The sequence below is a fragment of the Argiope bruennichi genome, chromosome 2 (genome assembly GCF_947563725.1).
Source record: "Argiope bruennichi chromosome 2, qqArgBrue1.1, whole genome shotgun sequence".
Classification (NCBI taxonomy): Eukaryota; Metazoa; Arthropoda; class Arachnida; order Araneae; family Araneidae; genus Argiope; species Argiope bruennichi.
In genome coordinates, this window is record NC_079152.1 from 49,318,142 (window position 1) to 49,343,094 (window position 24,953).

Genomic DNA, 24,953 nt, shown 5'->3' on the forward strand with positions numbered 1-24,953 from the left:
CTTTCAAATCTAATAGCATAAAAATTTATTTGTAGATAAATGTTCATTTACACTTTTCTTATTTACAACTACAAGACTTTATTACTGAGAGAGAATTGACTAAAACAATTACATATCATTGACTAATAATAAAATACAAAAATCTCTTCATTAAACGGAAAGACACAAACCTGGTAAGAAATCAGCAGAAGTAAACTAATTAAAAAATTATATATTTCAATCTAATTAAAAAATTATATATTTCAATCTAATTAAAAAATTATATATAAACTATATAATAAATTCCCAAGAAAACATCAGACAAGAAAGATTTTTTTTTTTTCCTCCAGAAATTTTCATAATGCAGAAAAGAAGTATCTGTAGATTATGATGCACAAATAATTTAGCTGCAATTAAATAAATGCATAAACCGAATAAAATAAAATGAATATCAACAATCAAAATTATGAAGAAAATACACTATGCGTCAAAAGTGCAGTGTAAGCCGTAAAAAAAATTTTTAGACTCGAGCTCGATTTTCAAAATTACCATAGTGAAAATACTCAGCAGATATTAATTGTGCACTTTCCTAGGCAAGCATAGAAATTACACGGTTGTAGATCCAGCTATTTCATTACAGTAAATCACTGAAAAATTTAAGTATTGTGTTATCATTGCATTTTTCGGTAAAGCAGGCATTTAATTGAAACATGCAAAAACTGTGCTCCATTTCTTTGAATCATAACCCCACGATTCAATTTCTGCTACAATCTTATTCAAAAAAGTCTCATTTACAGTATATTCAAGGAGACTGAGCACAACTGAAAGTAGCTCTTCTTTTGATCTAAAGGCAGCAATTTCGGTACTAACTCGATACACATCATTCCCATATCTTCAGCTCAAAATGGATTGAAATGAACAGTAGTTAATGCTACAAATAACTCACAAATAGTGATTCAATGCTTAAAGAGTAGCCGAATACATTAAGTTTCGATATTTTTGTAGTGATCTGGGAAACTTATGAATCATTTAAGCTGTTGTGCGACTCATACAATCTACCTCAAACTGTTTTCAGCTTTGTTCAAGTCTTACAATAAGAATCGCTAAATTTTAGCAAAATTTGAAGCATATTACATGCTATAAAAAATATAATACTATGATTATAATACTGTAAATACTTTTTTTAAAGCTTTATCGAAACAGAAGAGGTGGGAGCGGGGTTGTAAGGGTTTAAGGTCAATAGGTGGCAAATGCCTTCACTCTACGTTAGTCTTGATGGTAGGGTACCACTTTAAATGCTCTTGAACACATTCAATACGAGATACAAACAAAGATGAAAATTACAATATTGCCGGCGTTTTTCAGTTTACTTCCACTTAGAAAATCAACCTACACCATAACAGCACATCATTTTGCAATAATTATTCGAAGGTTATATTGCTTCATGATATGCATTGCTCATGTCATTAGCGCATATTTTCAACAGATGCAGATGGTTAGAAAAGAACAATTTGCTCGTATAATTTAAGTACAGTTGAATGCACTTTTAAAAACTCCATAGTCGGCTTCAGATGTGAGAATTTAAGTGAAGGTGAATCCAGTAACACGTGAAATGATGGTTCCTCGAAAGTTTTACTGCGAAGCAACTAGACGTTCTCGAGAATGACGGCTGTTCACCACGTCTTATAGCGAGAAAGGCAAAATCTCCAAATAAGCAGTATGGTTGTATTTAGTGGTGCCTTATTAAATTTCTTGAAATTATTCTTTCAAAATTCTGTCTGTTTTCTTTCATTGCCATATATATATATATAAAAAACTCAATTATGAATGTTTTTCCCCCTTTCAACGAAATACTATTCTACCCAATTCTCGTTTGATTATCGCGAAATTTTCCTTATCGCTGAATAAAACACCAAGACAACAAATTTATCTGCGCAATTTCCACCACAGGATATTTTGCTGCATGCATATTATTTTAAAAACAGAATGCAATCGGTTCTAAATCAATTTTTTAACAGATGATAAAAGAAGGGACGATAAAGATTCAAATATCTTTAAATTTTCAATTTCACAATGCAAATAAATAAAAATAGAAAAACTTTCAATTAGTGAGTTAACAACGTCAATAACGAACTAAGTCAGTCACAATACCATAAAAAAAATTAGTATAAAGTTAAAATATCAATTTTTAAAATATCACACATGAAGATTCAAAGAATTTGAACCCAATAACTCTATTTTACACTAAAAGAAATTGCTTAAACTATATAAATATTTGATATAAAAAAAACTTTCATCAATCTGCAGTTTTCAACCATAATATCCATATAAAAAATATTCTAGTGAACTTCAAAAATAGAATTCTATTCTAATCGGCAAATGGACGAAATCTAAATGACAATGGGCATTTTTAACATTTCATAACACATTATTAATAATAAAAAATCCCATAATAACCTCCCATTTTACAATCCATAATATCTGAAATATTTGAGTGGAGTTTTTATTTATTACTATAAATAGGTAGGGGAGAGCTGATAAGAAACTTTCGTTATATTTTAAAGATTCCAAAAGTTGATATGATGCCAACTATGCATAAATTCAGTGAAAATAATAATAAAATAAATAATAATCAGTGAAAATAATTCAGAACAAATAGAACTCTGAAATGTCTATTTCTACCGAAGGAGCCAGATAAATAAATTTTTTTAAAAATGTTTTATTTCATTGCCGTAAAGGGAAAAGAATGTGTGTCTCCTCAATTCAAGACATTTTTAAATAGATATCGATTTTATTTCCACTTGGATATCTTATTTTTCTGCAAATTCTAACATTTAATATTTCTTGAAATTAATTTCTAATATTTTTCAAGGAGATTTCAATGACAAATTTTATTACAAAGAAAAATAGGCAGGGAGCAGCTACTTTCCAGCATATTATTATTGGAATGATTCTCACAAAAAGTCACAAAAAAAAATATTTTTTAAAAAATTCTTCAATTTTAATCAAATTATGTATTTGTTTACTTAATACCGTTTATTTAAATAAATTTCAAAAATCGACATCTACTTAATTAATTCATTTTAAAAGGAATTAAGAAAAACGGTTCCTGCTTTTGAATTGCGCAAAGAAATTATGAGCAATAACAGTTATTCTTACTCTTTTCAAAATTACTTTGTTTTATTGTTGTTAGCAGAAGACACAAGATCCTCACAAATGAATAAAACCTAGAACTAATAAATTTTAGCAAATACTAAAAAAACGAGAAAAAAATAACTCATTAGATTATAAAGTGATTTTTTTTTTTTTTTTTTCATTTTTAGTTCAAATGCAACCCTATTCCATTTAAATAAATTAAAATTCTCCAACATAATAAAAACGATAAAACGTTTTTACTTCCTTCTAAATCAACATTTCACTCTCCTCCAAAACTTTCTTTAACAGAAACCAGAATTCAAGCAATCTTTTTCAAATTTGTCAAATATTCTTTCTAGCAAGTGTTTTTTTATGCAATTCAGATTTTATGTCAAAAAAAAGTTCTTTTAGAACATCCTGATGGATTGTAGAGTTTCACATGTCTTATAACAGCTAATAATTGAAAAAAATCTTCGTACTTCAAATGGGTCTTGGTTTATATATAATCTTTTATTTATAAACCAAGGATTTCAAAAAAGTAAATTAATACACTCATTTAACTATTTATTATTTATTATGAAGTCAAACATTAAAAATGTTTAATACGTTGATTACAATAGTTTTTTTTTTTTTTTTTTTTTTTTTGTAATACGAACTAAGCAAAAAACAGTTTTACAAAAGTATTGATAATAAGATACTTTTCATATACAGTTCTTATAAAGTTATAATTTCTTTCCAACAGTCATAATACTGGTAAATGAGGTTTTAAAACTCAAAAAGAAAAACAGGCGAATAAAAAGTTTCAAGTATAAAGAGGATCGTCAATACAAATTTGTTAGATTTATTGATAAAGAATTTCTTGCTTGTTGTTTTAAATTAATAATTGATTTTTTTAAAGAATAATTTTATAAATAAACCGAATTTCTAAATTTTTCCTTATAATTTCTAAATTTTCTTTTAAAATTTCAGCTTAATCAAAGCAGAATAAAATTTAGTTGCACTGAAAAAATATTTTTTAAAAAAATAATGAAAGCATTATGCAGATATATTCAACAGGTAAAAGAAACTACTAAAACTACAAGGATATTTTTTTAAAAAAATATGATAAATGCTGAATTTTTTAAGATAACAAAATCGCAGTTATTTAAATAATCAGTATACTGAAGCAATTTAGAATTTTCTGAAACAATTAATATGCAGAAAAAAATTAATAATCATTGATCAAAATGAATCTATCCTATCTCAAAGTGATAGGATGATCTTACTATCCTATCCCAAAGTGTTGTCATTTCATTATGTTCGTAGTACTCCTCCTAACGCACAATTTTGCAAGCAAACTAAAATCTTGAAATGGATTTTTATCCTTCATTTGCAAACTGAATTCTTTTTTCTCGATTATTTCAATAATATTCAACATAATGGCTGAAATCTAAAAATTTATTTCAAGAAAGATATACTACAATCAAATTATATTCCTTTATTTTCACTCATAGGATAAAATTATATTATCCATGATTTCTATAGATTTTACCAAATTCTGAAACTAATTAACACATTTTTTAGGGGGAGGGGGCATACACAAATATTTATATGGATTGTTAGAATGTTATACATTGTTCGTCATTTCTTGAAGAATTGTCTGGTGAATTTTACATTTCGTAAAACAATAAATTCATTTATTAAATATCAAAAAGTGTCTTTCTTTACTCTCTCATTAATAGAACAATTAAAAGAAGGCACAATTATTAGATTTAAGCATCAGGTCCGCTGCTGGCATCGCAATTTTAACCAACTGAAAGCATGAACAAAATAGCTATGTTCTGCATAAGCAGATCTTTCATTAAGTTCAGCAGCATTTTTATACGGGTGAAAGCTTTCACTTATCTTAATTGCATAACAACATTAATTAAAGTACTATGTTAATGAGTTAAAATAAAGTGTACTTGCTTTATTCCACACTAAAAATTTAGTCCTTTCTCGTTGCTTTGAGACAAATTTGTTGGCGGGAAACTTTCCGATGAGCTTTACTTAAACTATAAAACAGCAGCTCTTTGGCGGAAACGAAACATATATTTCAACAAAAACTTTCTAGTGAGCACAGCATGCATCAATCATTGCATTTACTATGAAAAGGAAAGAGTCCTTTTTTATTCAAAACATTCATATTTTGTAATTTGAATATTTTATTTTGATCCTGTTTCCGAACCTTTCCTATTATATAATCTAAATTATTGCATATTTCTATTTCATGTGAGCAAAAAAATTTTGTTTGTATTTATGTACATTCCTGGTGGCGTTATTATTTTTTTAATCTCTTTATTTATTATTTTTATATCCTTGCTTTCCCCCTTTCGATTTGCATTTGTGCCAGTATTTTTCCCCCCATTTGGAACTTCGTTTCACTATCAATTGAGTATTGACTTCGTAAGGCCTTATATTACACTTGTTGGCACACAAAAGAGTTTATATCTAGAACCTAAAGAGATTTTAATTTTAAAAAGACATTCAAATTTATAACATGGAAAATCAACCATATAGGGAAAAGTATTTATATACTAGATTTATTTTTTTTAAAAATCCGATCGTAATTGACTTTTCCAGGTACTTTAATATGAACAAATATTTCAAAGATTCAGGAACTACAAGAACTCGCAGGTTGAAATATTATTTACTTCAACATAAATTATAATCAAACTAATATTTTAGACAATTCACCGCTCCTACCCATAATTTGCACATGGCTAGAAGATATAACATCCTCGATAAAACGTATTTATATTAGCATAGAAGCATTTTTGAAACGTACCGAAAACTATACATAAATATTTTTACCCAAAAGGTAAATAATTGCACATCGTTTACTGTAAGTGAAGATTTTTAAGAATATTTTCGTTTAAAACTCAAACAATTAATATATCTTTATGCAATAAAAAAATATTTTATTTAAAAGGCTCGATTAGATTGCATTCTGTCTTGTTTGGAAGGCTTAATATTTATATTGAAGCTTATTAAAACATATTTGCAAAACATTTTCCAAACAGTTGCACTTTAATTTAAGTCTGCTATTGCCAATTACCTATGAATTAAAATAATATGCATATAAACAATTGAATTCAATGAATTTTAATTTATTTTTACGATAAGATGCAAAGTGATGAGTAGTATATTTTAAATGGATTTTTTTTTTTAATTTAAAAACTCTTAGAAAATATGCATTGCATATAACGATATCTGAAAAAAAACATTCTTATAATAAATGATTTCTATTCATAGAGAAGTGCGCTTGAAGAAGACACAAGGTTCGCTGTTAGGTTAAAAAAATACCTCAAAAAAAATCTTAATAAAAATTTCTCAAATGTCTATTAATAGACGCATGAAAAAGAAGCGAATTTGCCCGCTCCATTTTTTAGTAAAAAAACTTCACCTGAAAAAATAGCGTTTGCTATTGATTAAGAATTTACTTAACTATTCAGTGATCGATGTTTTTACATATACAGAAATTATATATGAAAAATATTGTGAAATATATTTACATGTTTTCTAAAAATATATCAAATTTATTTAATGAAATAAATTGTGCAGACTACGAATGTGAGAATATATATTTTCTATATCTGATTTCAGTCCCACTTCGAAATGATATGCAGACTATACTATGATGGATCTCGTAATTCTGAACCGTAATCAAATTGCAAGGAAGCTACCTCAGTCAGTATTCACTCTCCCCAATTTACACTACATTAAAGGGCGAGACCCCTCCGATGACGGATTTAGCATATAAAAGGCCTTCATGCGCAACCTGGGAGAAATCATAGCTCAAATCCGATTCCTTCATCCAAAAATTGAAATGAAGTAGATCCGGAAATAAACGCCTGAAACTGTATCCAATATCGAAACCTAAGTTCAAAATACTAAAGTTAATTTCAATAACCTTTGTGTAGCATCAAAACGACGCTTTTATCCAAAAAATCAAATCGATGCTTAATAAAAAAGCGCATGTATTATTTTTAAAACTATAATATTAAACTTGCACTAAAATATCGCTCAAGAAATTGGATCGATTTGACATTACTTTTCTTTGATCAAGATTAAGGAAAATCGCCTATTTAAATGAGCTTGCACTTTAACAAGACTTGGTCGTAGTGTTTCGAGACGTACAGTCAAAAAAAAAAAAAAAAAAAAACAATTTAGGTATTTTCTGAAAAACAATTTTTTGCTAGCGAACTGTATGTAGTCGCCGAAAACGTCGCTGTAAAAATTTCTTGAATACCTTCTCCGTTACTTCAGAAATTTAACACTCTAATAACGTCCCGCTTTCCAGAAAGCTTAACAAGAAGAACGGAATTCTTGAGCAAAAGAATAAAAGTTTTCATTCCCCTCATTTTTCTCGTTATGGATCGAAGATAAAAGGAAAAATTTCACTTTAATGTTAAATCGGTTAGCGGTACTGAAAACTCTGAATAATCCGAAAAATTAAAAATTTGCAATTATCAGATCCATTAAGAAGCAAAATAAGCTCATCAGCGAATCATTAAAATATCTAGGGAAAGAAGATCTATTAATCAGATAGGGGAAGGCAGCCATCACTCTAAAATAAATTTGCAGTGCGCTCCTGTAACGTGAATAAGTGCAGGAATTCCAATTAAATTTTGTTCTTAATTTTTAATTGCCAAAATACAAATTTTTAAAACTTAAAAATACTCAAGAAAAATTTCGTTTTAACAGCAAACTTTGCTTAAAAAAATATATATATAGAAATTCTGATACTGTAGAATGTTTAAATATTATATTAAATATGAAAAAAGAAAATATCTCATTAAAAAATAATATTCAATAATTAAACTTTCAATCCACTTCAAGAATTTTGAAACAATAAAGTGAAGATTAAAAGTTGTATAACCATACCTTCAGCAGCAATAATGAATTTTAAAATGATTCTTTACACAAAAGATTTTAAATTCAGAACATCAATGTGCAAAGTAAAATAACTCTAAAAACCTGATTACTTTTTTTTCTCTTTATTAAAGAAATGTTTAAAAAAAATGTTCACCTTGATACTTTGCTTTAAAATTTATTTTAATAGATGTTATAAAAACGCATATGATTTAGCTGTTAAATTCTAATTTTTAAAATAATAGGAAATCGATTTCTATTATTTTCAAATGCAAGTATACAGTCAGGCGTAAAATTAAAAAATTAGAAACTTTTATGCATTCATTCAAATATATTGCTCGACATGAAGTATATTTTATAATTTAAAGAATAAAAAACGGAACATTGAATTCCGAACATGCAATTTTGAAGGTAAATTCAAAAAAAGAAACACTGAAAAATTTTCAAAATGAAATTTAAAATTACTAGATTAAAAGTAAAATTCTATTAAATGTGATAAACTTTTAATTTACTTTTCTTCCATTTTTCTTTTACTTTAGTAAAAAAATTTCTTTAGTTAAAAAAAAATCTGCTTACCTTGATACCGAGTTTATTTATTTTAATATGATGCAAAAATACATTTGATTTAGTTGTTAAATTTTTTTTTAATATTTATTTGGAAATTGTTCACTACTACTATTTTCGAAACGCAAATACACAGCCAGATATAAAAATAAAAAATTTATGCATTGATTCAAATAGAGTATTCAGCATGAATAATAATTTACGATTCTGAAAAAATGAAAAATAATGTTTGTCTTCGCTATTATGAAAGGCATTCAAAATCATTAGAGTTACTTATTTTCATTTGAAAATTTTGTTTAAATGATCGCAATACTGTCTATTCATTATTAAAAAAAAAAATTTACATAAATGTATGCTCAAAATATTGATAGCGGAATTTATTTTTAATATCAATACAGAAATATTTTTTCAAATACCAAAGTGAAAAAAATGGCTTTTTCAAGCGGATTACAAAAGAAAAACAAACTTAATAGTTTAAACAAAACATTCGAATGAATTGGAGGCTTTTAATTAATAAATTCAAAAATGGAATAAAACACATAAAGAAACGTGGAAAATATGCAGTAGTAATAATACTTAATTCAGATAAAAAGCAAGGCATGTTAGATGGCCCGATTTAAAAAGGGACAAAGGACTTCCTCCTTTTGTAATGTAAAAAAATAATACTAATTTTGAATAACAAATAATAATTAATAATCATGCTTATTATACAGTAAGCAGGTTAATAGAACAAAATAAAGTGTGCTTATTATTAATAAAAGCGTAACTTTAATCAATACATCGCATATTAATCGCAATAAATTTTTTCCAGGTAAATCAAGAAGTATCCACTTATGATAATTTTAAGAACATACATGATTAGCGAAAGATTAATCAACCAAACTTTTTAGAAAGTTCTAATGCTTTTTCTTATGAATTTTTCTTGTCTTCGCATTCGAAAAATTTTAATTTTTCGTATGTTAAGCCTTTAACAATTCATTTTAAAAAATGATCAACTAATTCGTTTTAATTTATAAAACAGCTACAATTTTCTGTAAAAAAAAAAAAGACACGTTTGAAAATTGAGTATTTATTAACGCATCTTTACAAAACTGGTGTCAATAAAAATAACTCAATGAGGCAAATTACTTGGCCTTCATTCGAAAATTCAGAGTTTTCAATAATTTGATGAAGCATGCCTTTTCCTACAATTGTATCAAATTCTGTTCCAAAATTCGCACTAATTAAACTGTAATTATGTTTGCTGAAATCTGAGCCTAGAAATCTATTAAAGATTAGGTATATATAAAGATCAAGAAGTTAATAACAACAAAAGAAAGCTTTTTTTTTTTTTTTGCAAAAAAAATTTGGAAATTTAATGAAACATGATTCGGATTGCCGCATACATGAGATTTTTTTTTTTTTTCCATATTCTAAATAATTTAAGATTTTTATTGAAAAATTTAACATTTTACAACTTTTCAAAATAATTTAAAATCAGGGCTCTACTATTGATCCCGGCTAACAGAGATTTCTTTAATAATCAATAAATTTTTATTGCGAATGAAATTCGTCGATTCTTAAACAAAGCTTAGCTCAGTAGTAAGATACGAATTTCCATTATAGTATTTTAAGCAAATGATTTTACAAGCTTTATTAAAAGGAGATTTTACACTCAGGTAGAAGCCATTGTTAATCGGATAGGAAATTCGATAAACTAAATATTTTTTTAAAAACAGATCAATAGAACAATTTAGTAATATCTTTAGCAAAATCTTCAAAATCAGATTTCACTATTGCAATGAAATTCAAACAGCTTTCTTTGAATTTCATTGAGGGATTATCAAAGAAGCATGAGCTTTCAAATGAAATAAAAATTGACAAAATCAGAGCAGGAATTGGGAATGGGAACTGGTTCTTTGGGTTTTCTTTTTCTTTTTTTTTTCTTTTTTTTTTTTTTTTTTACCTAATTATTTGAAATATATTATTTAATAAAATTGGCAAAATCGGTTCAGTTGTTAATGATGAAACTTCTATCACAGTTTTATTTTGAGATATCTCCAAAAAAAAAAAAGTGCGTAGCAGTAGTAGGTAGGTGACCACTGATTTCCCTTGATCATGAGTTTTAATTAAAAAAAAGAAAGAAAGAAAGAAAAGAAATGGGGCCAGTGGCTGGAGCTGAATGACCGATTATTTTCTTTTTCTAATTGTTTTAAATGTATAGATAAATACAATTTTAATGAAGACGCCTACAAGATAAATATTTAAAATGCTGCCCTGTAAAAATAGACCCTTTTAAATTGCAAACTGATGACGAAAAAAAAATCAAGAAATCACCCCCATTTAATACCAAAAACATCATTCGGGAAAAAAATATCTTTAGCATAATAGAATTAACAAAAAATCAAAATGATCGTTAATAAACATAATTCTCAGCATCATTACATGGTTTAAAAAAATGAGTAATAACAATGCGAATTTTAAAAAATCGAAAGTCTTTAGATCACATCAAGCAAATATATTGGGGAGAGGGGACCAAAACTTTGTATTGTTTGAATGCTTTATACAATTAAATTTATAAGGAAAGGGGAAAGGGATCTTGTACCAGAAATTTTATTATTTAAAGCAAATTTAATAAAAATTCACAACAAATATTGCCCATATTCGTAATTGAATTTTATTTATAAATAAACAAGCAAAGAAAAATATTTTAATCACAAATGTAAGAAGTCATATTTTGCGAAAGGTGTATTTTATACCTTAAATAAAAAAAAATATAAATTATTTTTTTAATAATTTTAAATAAATAATTCTTAAATTTTTAAAATTGATAATGCCATGTAGGGATATATTTCTCAGAATAAAATCAAAACGGACAAAGAATTTCATTAATGCGTTCGCCTGATGCTTTAGAGCCACAATTAACCAGAATTTCTTATTTTGTAAATATAAAGATCAATGTCATGTTTAATTCCCAAATATAAAAAATTGATTAATTTCGGCTTTTAATTATTTATTCCCAAATTAAAATTAACTTCGAACCTCTTGTAATGAACCATATTGGTCCTCTATTGTCTTTTTTCTTTTTTTAATCCCCTTTCCTCCTTTTCAATTATGTCAGTTCAAAAAAAATATATTTAAAACAGCACACTCCCAAGCAAAATGGACATTGAATTTTTTTTTGTCAAGCATTTCTAAGATGAGGGAGGGTGAAAGTAATTCAATGCCTGTTCATTTCACAAAAGAAGACTAATCAAGTCGTGCTAAAATGAAAAAAGGAAAAAGAACCCTAGGACGACGAGGATTGATTATTTAATAGTTGAGCTTCTAAAAAATAGGATAAAAGATCTAATGAAGCTACTTCTAATCAAAGTTATTTCGAATGAATATCTATTAATGAACTTTCCTGTGCGGTCACTATTTTTTTTTTTTTTTTTTTTTTTTTGCTTAATTTTTAAAAACTAAGATTTGTTGATTGGTCAAAAGCAATCTTTAAAATAATCAAAATATACATTTTGTTGGATCCTTCGATTTTACTGACATGCCGAAAAGAAAAGATTAATGTCCTTAAATATAACTTTTCCATAAATATATAAATGTATGTAATATCAAACATTCTGCACATGAAATATTTATCAATGCTCTTGGTTCAATTCAATTAACTCAACAATTCGATTAATTCAATTGACTCAACAGGTCAATTCTTTCCTGCCAATTAAATTGTAACGAGCAAAATGAAAAAGACATCTCAAAAAATATGGAATTTTTTAATCTATACTTATAATAAAATTCAGTGTGTGTGTGTGTGTGTGTGTGTGTGTGTGTGTGTGTGTTGGCGCTCTGCAGCTACCAAACCTACAGCTACCAAATTTGGTATATGTATACCTTGGAGGTTGGGAATGTGCACCTGGGGTCCCTTTTTTTGAATTTTTAATTGGAATTTTAATTATTAACTAAAAACTAACTTTCCCGCCAAAAAAAATCTTCATTTCTCCACCACCAAATGAGTAAGGCTTCAGTTTTTTTCCCCCTACGCTAAAGAGGTTAGGCTTAATATTTTCCGACCGATTATTTGAAACGATTCTGTTTATTTTCTTAATGTTTGATGCATTTAAAATTAAACATTGTTAATTAATCGATTTTTCAGATTCATTCTGAAGTACTTTTGAATTAAATTTAAACAGAATAAAGGAAATTGAAAATTTATAATCTGCATAGCGTTACCCCAACTGGCGTAGAAAAATTCATGCATTTGCGTTACCATAACTGGCGTTGAAAATTCAAGCATGCGCATTGACAACAATTGTTGACAACTATTTTCAACGGATGCGGATTTAATTTAAATTATTTTTAGGTTAGTTGTATGCTTTTGTAATTAAATTGTATTTAATTACATACATTTTTGTATATGCTTATAGTTTTAAGTACATCATTTTTTAAGTAGTTTTTTTAACCTGTTTCCGACCGATTATTTTAAATGATTCATTTTATTTTCTTAGTGTTTGATGCATTTAAAATGAAACATTATTAATTAATCGATCTGCTCATGATGAATCTGGGAAAATTTTGTTGACAAATTCTTGAGATATTACATAAATTAAGATATTCTTTAGTGTCCATAAGGTTTAAATGCTCAGTGACTCTTTTCAGTAATCATATTATAAAAAATACTCTGTTTCAGTAAAAAATATTATATTAATTGCAGATTAATCATTTCCACTTTAATTAAAAACATCAATTTAATGGGAGCTAACAGAAAATTAGAGAGATACATATTACGTTATGACTGAAGGCCTTTATAATATGAGTAAATTATATGACAATCAAAATTTGAAGTTTTAAAATATTTTGATGAAGAAGCTATTAAAATAGTAATTACATAAAATATTTAATTATTAAAATTTTAACGAGCATTAAGATTGGCGAACCGGCTGGTCGCCAAAGGCGGCTAGTATATATGTTTGTTTTTCAAATATAATTTTTTAATCTAAATCATTATTTGACATCAATTCTTTAAATCTTCGTTTAACTCGCTTTTTTTTTTTTTTTTAATTCGGTAATGCTGTCTAATTTGGAAGTGTATTGAGCTTTAAATTTAGTTAAAAATTCATAATATATTTGACATATTTATATATTCAACGTAATTTTTTAATTACAACATCCAAGAATAATTTAACTTGCAGGTTAATAATATAATAATTCAATACATTTATGGTACACGGGAAGATGAGCCAAACGATTCATTTCAAATCGTCCAGTTTCATTCTATATACTAGTAATCGCAAAATATAATATTTTCACCGCAAAAATCAACAACTTAATTATAATCAGGACGAAAATTTTGCATGAATACAGCTAGCAACAAATGGATAGCAACTGACGACTTCTCAAGAAGTATGACGTCAAAATAACGGCCCAGACACTTTAAAAGATATTTCTAAATGCCAAATCATAAAAAAGAAAATATCAGATACATCCCATCTATTGATAGCGAGTTTAAAAGGCAAATGACAAAAAAAAATCATGTATCTCTTAGGTTTTACATTTTAAGCAATTAGCGAATGCATAGAAGCTATTTTACTGATAGTAATTCCATATTTTTCTCATGAGCTTTATCTCGGTATTCATTCTGGGTTATTTTCATTCTGGCGATTTTTTTTTTTTTTTTTTTTTTTTTTGGATTGTTGCTTTTTGCTAGATACTCTTTAAAAATATTTTACTGTCGCCTTCACCTTCCTTTGTTTTTCACTTGTGGGAGAACTGCATATTTGTTGAAAGTATGCTCTTCTTGTATGTTTATTAAGTCACGCTTATAATTATAAATGGAAGTGCAATAAAGGTTTTAAAAGGAAATTGAATCAAAAAGTTTATGCCCTTTTATCTCTCGCTTTAAATTTTTACCGTGTAGTAACACAAAAGAGAACAGGATCTTTTTAAGCAATAAATACACAACAGCCATGATAATCAATTTTTAATGTATAATTGTTTCTTCGTATGCGCTGCAAACTAAGAAATTCATGTCTTTAGAATTGCAATCCAATCCTTAAATGAAGCATTTTAACATGATATATTTACAGTCTGAATGCAAACTATATGAATGGTGCGAAAATTGTTAAAAACGCTCTACAAAACAAACTGTTACGCACCTACAGCTAATTTGGTATGTTGTAACTTTTTGAGTAACAGCTCATTAAGGCAGGGTTTTTCATATAACTTTCATTAGATTTTTAATTAATAAATAGCAGAAAACATTTTTTTTTCTTTATAACTTCGGAACGTATTACAAAAACATTTGTTACACCACTTTAATTTTTTTTAAAACAAAATTCTTCCGGATTACTATTTATTTTGTATTTTTCAGGATATATATATATATATATATATATATATATATATATATATATATATATATATATTGAATAGCTTAAATATTTGATAATTGTGATAATGCATATATCCCAAAGGATGGTTCTAAAAATGTGCGCATATAACCTTAAAATTATCTTTTCATTTCATTGAAACCGAATATATAAATACAGTTAACATCAAATCATACAAACTTGATTACATTTTTAATTTAAAACAATCCAAGAATCATAAAATATTTTCTGCGATTCCCATCATGTTTTACATTCTAAGTTCATACGGTAAAATTCTAAAAAAATATTATATTAAGAATTAGAGCTAAAATATTTTGGAAAGAAAAAAGAAAAAATGACGCTTTTCTTTTAAGAGCAGGAACGAACAGCATTATTCACTGTAATACATCATTATTTCAATTAAACTAAATGCAAAGAGGATAATGCTATAAAAATAATTTACAAAATACTATTTATTCAAAACGTATCATTACGGTATCTAAAAGAAGTAATTTTATAAATAATTTGTATTTTTAAGATGGCAGTGAAAATATATTTTAAACAAGATATTGCAACATTCCCCATTAGTATTAACATGCGACAAATTTAAACGACACAAGGGAAAAAAACGAATTTAAAGATATGAATTAAATATATGTTTCGTAACAAATTATTGCCAACAGAAAATAATTGACTGATTATCTAATCAGAAAATTCATTTTTATATTAATTTTTTCTCGGTGAAAAACATAAAAGATTTAATTTTCCATCGCAAGCTATCCTAAGTAAAATAAAGAAAGTATCAATGCTTAATAAATAAATATTAAATCTCAAATGAGAAATAAAACTGCAAATATCTGGGAAGAAATTTTTTAAAAAATCTCACTTTAAAAAATACAGTTTATCAAGAGGAAAGAAAATTAAGTAAATATCCTTTCCTGCAGCACATAATTCCTAAATTAATTTTTTAAACCATTTTTTTACAGAATTTACGAAAATTAATAATATAATTCGATTATTTTTACTATCAGCATATAATTTTATATTCTCTTTTATAAGAAACCATAGAAATATTTATGATTTTCGTTAACGAAATACACTAACCAAAATATATATCACTTAAAAATTTTTACTTTGTTAATAATATTTTTTTCCCTACAGGAGAGCATAATAAATAAGTAATAGTACAATATTTAAAATACTTAAATCTTTCTGACATAGAAAAAAAATTAATTCATAAGTTCCACCATAAAACTAGATTTCATTTATTAGCAAAAACGGATGAAAAAAATTAAATAACTGAACGATATCAGGTTCTTTTATAACTCAGATATATCTTAATAAATTTCAGTTGAATAACTATTCAATCATTCAACTTTGTTTCAAACTTAGCGATGCATTTCAACTCAGAAACAAGACAGTCACTGAATAAATGATAAGCCTAAATGCTGATTTTAGATATATTTATAATTGCATATGTAAATATATCAAAATTATATGTATTTAATACTATAAAGATACTTAATAATGTATTATAATGTATTTTTGTATGTATTATATGCACTTATTATATTAATGCTTTTATATATTATATTCCATATGAGGATAATACCCCATTAGGAATGCAAAGCCTTAATAATTTAATCATAAAATCGAAAAACAGGACAGAATAGTGCTAACATTCAAATAAATTTAAACTAAAAATTTTTAAGTTTCTGAATGAAAGAAATTGACTTGAAGTAAACACTTGAACTATGTTAACTGACCTAAGATTAAGTTGCGACCATTTTTTGTCAAATCACTAAAATTGAATAAAACAAATAAAATATTTAAATATATATATATTTCGAAAGCATTATTTAAAGATGAAATGGATTTCTAAACCTTTTTTTTAATATTAATTCTAATGGCCTAAAATTGTCATTATTAAATCATTCTTGCAATTTATTTTTAAAATTTATTTTATAGTCAAAATTTTGACGTCCATTCAGGTATTTCAAACATGGTATAAACTCCTCGAAGAATATCAAGTGTTTAGTTACAGCGCAAGTTTATATATCGACAAATGGAAAACCTTCCAACTTTGTGTTTGCATTTATGGAAATGTGATTAATTTATATGCAAATCCTTAATATAAAATGTAAATTAATTATTAATAAAAATCAAAGAACTTACTTATCTACACAAAAAATTCTTCAATAGACTCTTTTAGACACTACACATCAAAATTTTTCATCGGAAGATTTGAAATTCAATAAATATAAAAATAGAACAGTATATCTTTCAATTTATATATTAACGATATAATCAAAGAGATTTGACAGTCAAAAAGATAAAGATATTAATAATCAAAATATATAAGATATTGATTTAATCAAAGAGACTAAAAAGGCCAAATTATATCTTAATAGCTTCCCAGATAGGGTAAGAGGGATGTCTCAATTTTATTATGATCTAGAAATTCGGCAATTAAATTACCTTAAGAAATGAAAACTTTTGAATGAATTGATTTACAATAGATTATATTTCGATTTTACATTTTAAAAACACAGTATCAATGGTAAAAAGTGGGATATTGCGCTATAAAAATTATATAATACAGCATGCAATAAAAAAATACGGAGTAGCAACCACACTTACCACGTAATGTCTCTCAAGAGCGTCAACCTATGTCTGCGGACGCAGCCGTCCACATGATCGACATGAAAGTTGCGTTAAACTCGATTCAACATCGATCGAAGACAGAACGGGGATTGATTGACAGTAACAGGTGTGAGAATTTCCGAGTTCTCAATTCGAACCGGACATCTGGGATCACACCAGAAATGAACTCCCTCTTTAATACAATGTGTCACCAACTCTACTCCAACTTATTTGCGGGGAAAAGTCGAGTTAGTTCAATTGAAACTCTTGCCAAGCGTAAATGGAATTAAATTCATTGACAGATAACAGAAGCCAATTAAAGCTTCTCTGCAACGCATTTATCAAATCGGTAGTTTTTTGGAGATTAATAATTGGCTGTTTTCCAGCTTAAACAAGATGCTGCACCTGGTTCTTGCTTTGATGGTAAATATATCATGATTCACGATGGATAATTCTTTATATTTAATAATGTTTAATAACTGAGCATGAAATTTTGCATAAATGGCGGACTAAATTTAAACGAAAGCAATTAATAGATTCAATCTAAAAACAAGTATATATGTGCAAAATCAAATATATGATTATGTGACTGCTTGAAATAAACAGTTATACGGCTTCTATAGATCTAAAAAAAAGTTTTAATATTTAAATTCATTCGACAATAAAAAACTCAACTCAATATCATTTACTGGCAAACTTATCACGAAGTTTTTTGTTGTTGTTTTTTCAAGTCACAGTTAGTAATATACAATAGAAAGCATAATAACTTGGCCGAATTCTCTTTACCATCAAATTTAAGAATACATTCGCTTTTGATTCATATATAAGCTCATATAACACTTATAATTCTACGAAAATGCGAATGATTCACGAAAAATTATAATCAGAAGCCTACGTGAATTTAATTCCCACCTACGAACAAACCAAATTTAGTTTGAAAACTAAATTGCAATAATTCAATGCATGTGACAATGTATGTCATATACTTTAAATGCTTTCAGATTGAAATGACAATGTAACGAAAATTTAACTCCACACATTTACAAATTACAAACATCACTGCAAATTTATTTTGCAGAACAGATGCACAACAGACCGCATGAAATATTTTGATTCTTAACAGCTTCTTCGCACTTTAACAGAAAATTTAATTCAACAAAGTTATGAATTCCGCAATAGTGTATCCCGGTGCATCCATCCGGAGAGGCAGCAAGTTGGAGGAAGCACTTCCACGTGCACGCACTTAATCCACGCGGCGGGAGTTGTAAAAAAGGTATCCTTTACCAAGCAGCGAGGCTGACTGACTGGAAAGCGATAGAGGCTTCTGTGCTGGGAGTTTCAATGGGGGAGGAAGTGAAATGATGGAGGCAGAGCGCAGCGCCTCGAATCGACCACCAGCGGAGACGAGAATCAAGATTGGAAAATGCATTGAAAAGTTATTTGAAGTGACCGCTGCTGGACACGAAAAGGGGAAGGGTACTTTTCGGCATTGAAGGGTTAAATATGCGGAACAGAGACCACATGAGGACATTTGCATTACATCTAGTCCTACCTATAAATGTTCTTTAATGGAAAATTTGCCCTTCCTTATTAACATACAAACGTAACATTATAACAAACAAAACAGTCAGCTTAGCTTAAATTTTGGTATGAAATAAATAAAAGAATGAAGAAAAATAATCTAAAATAAAATAATCTACATATATAAAAGATTATACATTAAAAATCTATATTAAATATCCTATCTATATCTCAATATATATATAGAGAGAGAAAACGAAAGATAAATATATTAATTACATACCGAGATAATGCATATTCTAACTCTAATTTTTATATTATAACAGCTCGTTTGTGTGTATTTGCTTTTGTATTCCTACTATGCACGCACAAACATTTGAAGAATCGGGATCAAATTAATCAGAATGATCAAAACAGGAACTAAAGCCGTAAAAATAATCTTAAAATTCATATCAGTTTTTATTTATTTAATGTTAAGAAATAAATTTAAACGTCTCTTCGCTAATTTTTGCACATTCCAGCATATGTTTATCATTTTTATATCATCATACCGTCCAGTATAATGACATAAAATACTTATATATGATGTATAATTTGAAATTGCTATGGGACTTTTGGGGGAGGAGGGCAAACACTTTTTTCTTCAAACCTGCAAACACATGGCAAATTTTATTCTCTTATGATTCCTGCAAAAGGAAATTTTATTTTAAAAATGATTATTGTCGCGTAAGACGATTTATTATGTTTCCATGTTTTAGTTTATAAATTTTGCTTTGGTGTATTTATTGGCTTTATGTTCTTTTTATTTTGCAACATTTTATGCTGGCACTCCCCTCTCCAAACTTCCGCACCACAGCAACAGGAGAAGATTTGGTTCCGATGCCTTTAATGTGCAGCAGATCTACTTACACGGCAATTCTTCGGTGTAATTAAATTTCAAATTATAACCTTCTGATCGCGAAGCCCAGGCCTTACTCCTAGGCCACCGCGACAACCAGCACCGGGTTATCAGTGTAAATGTAAGCACCTTTAATGATATAGCACTGGTGCGAATTGATTTGCATATACTTTGTTTTAAATGCCAAGTCAAGAAATGACTATGCAGTTCTCCCGCATTTTCCCCCCTGCCTTCTACACGATGCTCATCATTGCTTTCACAAACAGTTCTTGACAAGCGATAAAAACTGGACTATTTTCCTTAAAATAATAAAGAATAAAAATTATTAAACAAATTGTTTGCGAACTTCAAAAAATATTTTACATATATGTGGGAGTGATGTTAAAGCAATAACAAGTTCGAGTTGGATGATATTTGAGAATTTAATGAGTGACAATATAGTTACATTAATTATGAACAAACTGAAGATGGCAAATTTAAAGAATAAAACTATGATAATCAGGTTCAGAGCTAGCATAAAAGTTCGTCTTTTAAATAATACGTCGTAATAGTTCGTTTTCACATCGCCCCGTTTTGGCGTCAACTGACAATTTTCGTTTCCTCAGCCAGAGGCGCTGCTCAGTGGTGAGAAGTGAGATGCATGGTATATACATATAATGCTGAATTTAAAATACTGAAATGGATTTTTACAGCTTTATTTTGAAAACCGAGAGTAATTTTCTTTAAGAAAAGAAATTTAATATAGATTTTTTTTAAACAGTCCAAATGTAAGTACAATTTTTATTCAAAGATCAAAAAAAAAAAAAAAAAAAAAATTTTAAGCATTTCTGATAATGAAAGAAAGGTATTTAAAGTAATTTATTTTACCTTTAAATTCTACTTCACAAAATAACCTCGAGAGCACAAAAAACATTTCTTCCCGGAAAAGTTCCGGTATATTACATATCGAAGCTTTATTCTTATTTTTCTGAATGAGAAAAAAAGTTCTGAAAAGGTCTCATTTTTCATTAATTTAATATTTTAGTTTTATACAGTTGACATTTCGCAAAGCAACGTTATTTATTCCTTGTAATTCCTTACTTATTTATATATACATATATTATTTTTTAAATGACGTAGTTCAATCATGAACATATAAACTTATTATAATCTTTTTAAACAGTCCATTCGACTATCTAACAAAATGTCATTTTAAGACTCATGGACGTTAAGTATTTATTTCTAAAGACAGAATACTTCCAGATAACTCCACAGAAAATGAATAAAAATATACTATAGTTATATATTGTCTTTCCTAGGAATCGGAAAACATTTGTGACATTTCTTAATCGTCCAAATAAATTTAAGAGCGACTTCAACCGCAAAATAGCTGTACAAAATAATATTTCATAATTCTACGTCGGATCATACAGATCCGTGATCAATTAAATGTTCATAGAATGGAAAAGACAAGAGAAAAAAAGAAACAAAATAAAACACAAACACGTTAGGAACTGAAAGATAAAAATATAAGAATAAAAAAACTTATACGGAAAAAAAATAAAATAAAAATAAAACCCAAATGTAAACACAAAAAAAATACACACAAACCGCAAAAAAGTAATAAAAAAACAGTACAAAAAGAACTGAAATGTCTTATAAAAAATAACGGAAAAGAATATGCACAAATAATAATATTTAAAGATATGAAAAAATAATAAATTGACGGTGATTTTTTTTCTTTTTTAAATCAGGTTTGAAAAGTTATTTACGGTCATGTATAAAGAAAAATAATACGTCTACGGCGTTTGACTGGAAGTCATACTCTGGAATCAAATTAATCGGTATTGCAAATCTGACTTTTCTTCTAAGGGCATGAAAGAATACATATTATTGCACAATGAATGCTGAAAAACACACTTGTATTATTACACAAATGCTGATATTCGGCAAAACAATGTTGCTTTCTCTTTTTCAGATAAGTGAGAGAGGCCTGACTTTCGGAACTTAACCCTTCGGGCCCCAATGGGACATATATGTCCCGCTGATATTTAATTCATCCAAAGAGATAAGTAAGTGGGGAATTCATTGAAGCGCATGTCCCAATAATTTTCTGTGATTACATTCATATGTTAGTGCAATTCTTAACTATATTTTAGTAATAAAGAAACCCGAGCGAAAACTGTGTGTGCCAAGAGAAAAGTTGCTCTCTGCAAAAACTGTTTTGAAATGTATCATACATAGAAATGTCATAAATAATGCTGGATATGTAATTGGTAAAAGTTTTCTTGCAATAAAATTGTTTTAAAATATTATAAAAACTAGAGACTCAACTTTTCATTATATTTTATATGGTCACCTCAATCCCAAAGGGACACATGTGTCCCATTTAAAAAGACCGCTGGGACACATATGACCCACCTCAAAAATTGCATCTATAGATAACTTTTGTTTTTAATTTAGAGAATATAGCTATTTATTACTTTATTTGACACATTAAAGCCCTAAATTATCTTAATTTTGGAGAGAAAAAAAAACTGATATGGAAAGGGTTAAGTCTTATTTTATGAATGCATCGCCCTTACAGCCATTGTTTCAATATAAACCAAAATAGCAACAGAAAAAAAAAAACAAATTTTTTTAATTCTGAAGAAAAGTAGCATCTCCCCTCATTAATATCGACTAAGTTTATTTATAATTAATCTATGATTTATTTTTATATAATAGGTCTTATTTTAATGTCTTTAAAATAAGACAATTTAAACAATAAACATAGGCTTATATCCGAGTACAACATTAATAAGTGTAAACGTAGTGAGTAGATTTAATGCAATGTATAAATACGTGAAAAGTATAGTATCAACGACTGGTGAGTTCTGGAAAGCCGCAATATGAAATCTATCAAAGCATCTCTGCGTATAAATTTTAAATAAGGGATTTGAATCTGTAAGATGCATATACAAATATTTTTGGTTAATTTTAAGTGGAGCGAAAATATGCTCTTTATATTCAGATTTAATCATTAAAGTGTCGGGGGAATTCGGGAAATTTAATGTGATTATGTTGCTCCAGACATAATACTGAGGACAGAGTAATTATTTAAAAAAGATTTTGGTAGAGTTATCCGATGTAAGACGCATCGTAACTATGGCCTAGTGTATTTAAGTGTTATGTTACGCTTATAATGCGAGTTGACACTTGTGTATTATCTCCAACCATCGGAAACAACGCTTTACTCTTGCAATTAATTTAACCATTTAGATGCATCAACCTTTTATCATGCAAGATCCTAATCACGTAGTGTCAACTAGTTCATTGAATAATAATTCAATGTTTAATCTCGTAAATTTTGACAATCTTCGGCAAAGTAATAAGCAGCTAATAACAACGGTTAATTTAAAACAGACATTAGAAAGTTCAGATCATAAATTAATACCAGTTAATGCATACTCGCGATGGTTATGTCTGAAATAAATCTTTCAAAAATAATCGACCATCAGGAAAGAACCCGAATCAAACTGATTCAGGAAATCTCATTTAAAATGCATTTTATCATTCATCTCGATTCTGGTGGAGCACGCTGATTTGAATGTGTCAAATAATCTGAAAGAGCATTATTCAAAAACCATTCGGTGATTTGATAAATCGTATTCATCAAATTAGAACTACGTAATATGAGAAATTACATAATAATTTTTCTCAATCTTTTAAAAATAGGGAATAAAACATTCCGAAGCAATAAATTTTATGCATAGATCGAATTTTAAAAAAATTTCTCTTTTTCTTATAGAATGATAAATGTCTTCGGCGATAAGTTTTAGTAACAAAACTAAGGCAAACTTTATTTTTAAAAGCTTTGTTAATGGCTTTATCAGCAGAACAACAAAGGAGCTAAGAGAAAGACAGAAAGGTATAAAAAATTTTTTAAAACAATAAAATGGCATTTTCGATTTAAAAAATTATTGGATTATATTCATAGACACTTTGAAATTTTTAAACTTTGTTTTATTTCCATCCCGGAAGGCATAATTTATGTACAAGAGCATGAGCATGAGCATTTATGTACATGTATGAGAGATAAGGGACTAGCGCCCGTTCATCAGCGATACAAGAGCAGAAGAGCGTAAAAGGAGAAAATATTTATCCCTGGTTTTATATAACATCAGATTCCGACAGGGATTTCTCTACACGTGTCGACCCAGGCAAGGGAATCATAGGGATCTTTTAAAAAGAATTATCTTGGCTGACAGTTTTTTTATCCCTTCTCTCGGAGCGTCTGAATTGCCGATTAAGCATTTTACAAAGCTTCTCTTGAATTAATTAAATAGAAAAACTGGAATTGGATCAAGAAATAAGAGAATATTTTAGAATGAAGTTATTACGGGCTGAATTACGATAAAACTTTGGAAATTAATTAGAACTGAAATTAGATTTAAAAATATCAATATATTGTATAAAGATAAAAATATTTCAAAGTAATAAAAAAAAGAAACCCAGAAGGGTTTATATAAAGAATTGATAGCCTTATTTAACTCAGCGTGGTTAAAATTATACAATCGCAATAATTTGAGTGATTAAATTGAATAGTTTTACATAATATGAGAGTACTTTTTACTAGTCATTTTGTGAACATGCATTTGTTTTTATTTCTCTATTATGACCCCGGACTCCCAAATATTCACGTGCTCACTATTATGTGCTACACTATGTGCCCAATATTATTAAAGCATACATTCGTTTTCTTAAACAAACTGATGACTAAATGAACGTTATAAAAATATAGGAACCTGATAAATTATGCTGAATAAAGAATTTATATTATTCTAATACTTTATCATTAACAGAATTTATATTTTTTGCAAACTTATTTATTTGGCAAATAGGAAAACAAAGTTTTTTAACTGACCAGCTTACGGCCTTCCGCAGCTGCTTAGTTTCCATAGATGGAAATCTGCAACTGCGATAAACGTCTGTAATCGTCGTCATACGAGTGGTATCATATT

The 24,953-nt window shown here is 27.7% G+C and overlaps 1 protein-coding gene across 5 annotated transcripts in view; it reads right to left on the bottom strand.

Annotated features, from left to right (window-relative positions):
- LOC129956829 (inaD-like protein) overlaps positions 1-24,953 on the bottom strand; it is a 924,555-nt gene that overhangs the window by 840,975 nt on the left and 58,627 nt on the right. Inside the window, exon 1 of one of the 5 annotated variants that reach the window (XM_056068808.1) lies at positions 17,550-17,998. The exons of the other annotated variants lie outside the window; for them this stretch is intronic. The gene's annotated coding sequence lies outside the window, so the exon portion shown is untranslated. Of the gene's footprint in view, positions 1-17,549; positions 17,999-24,953 lie in introns of those variants that run through there. 5 annotated transcript variants of the gene reach the window in all.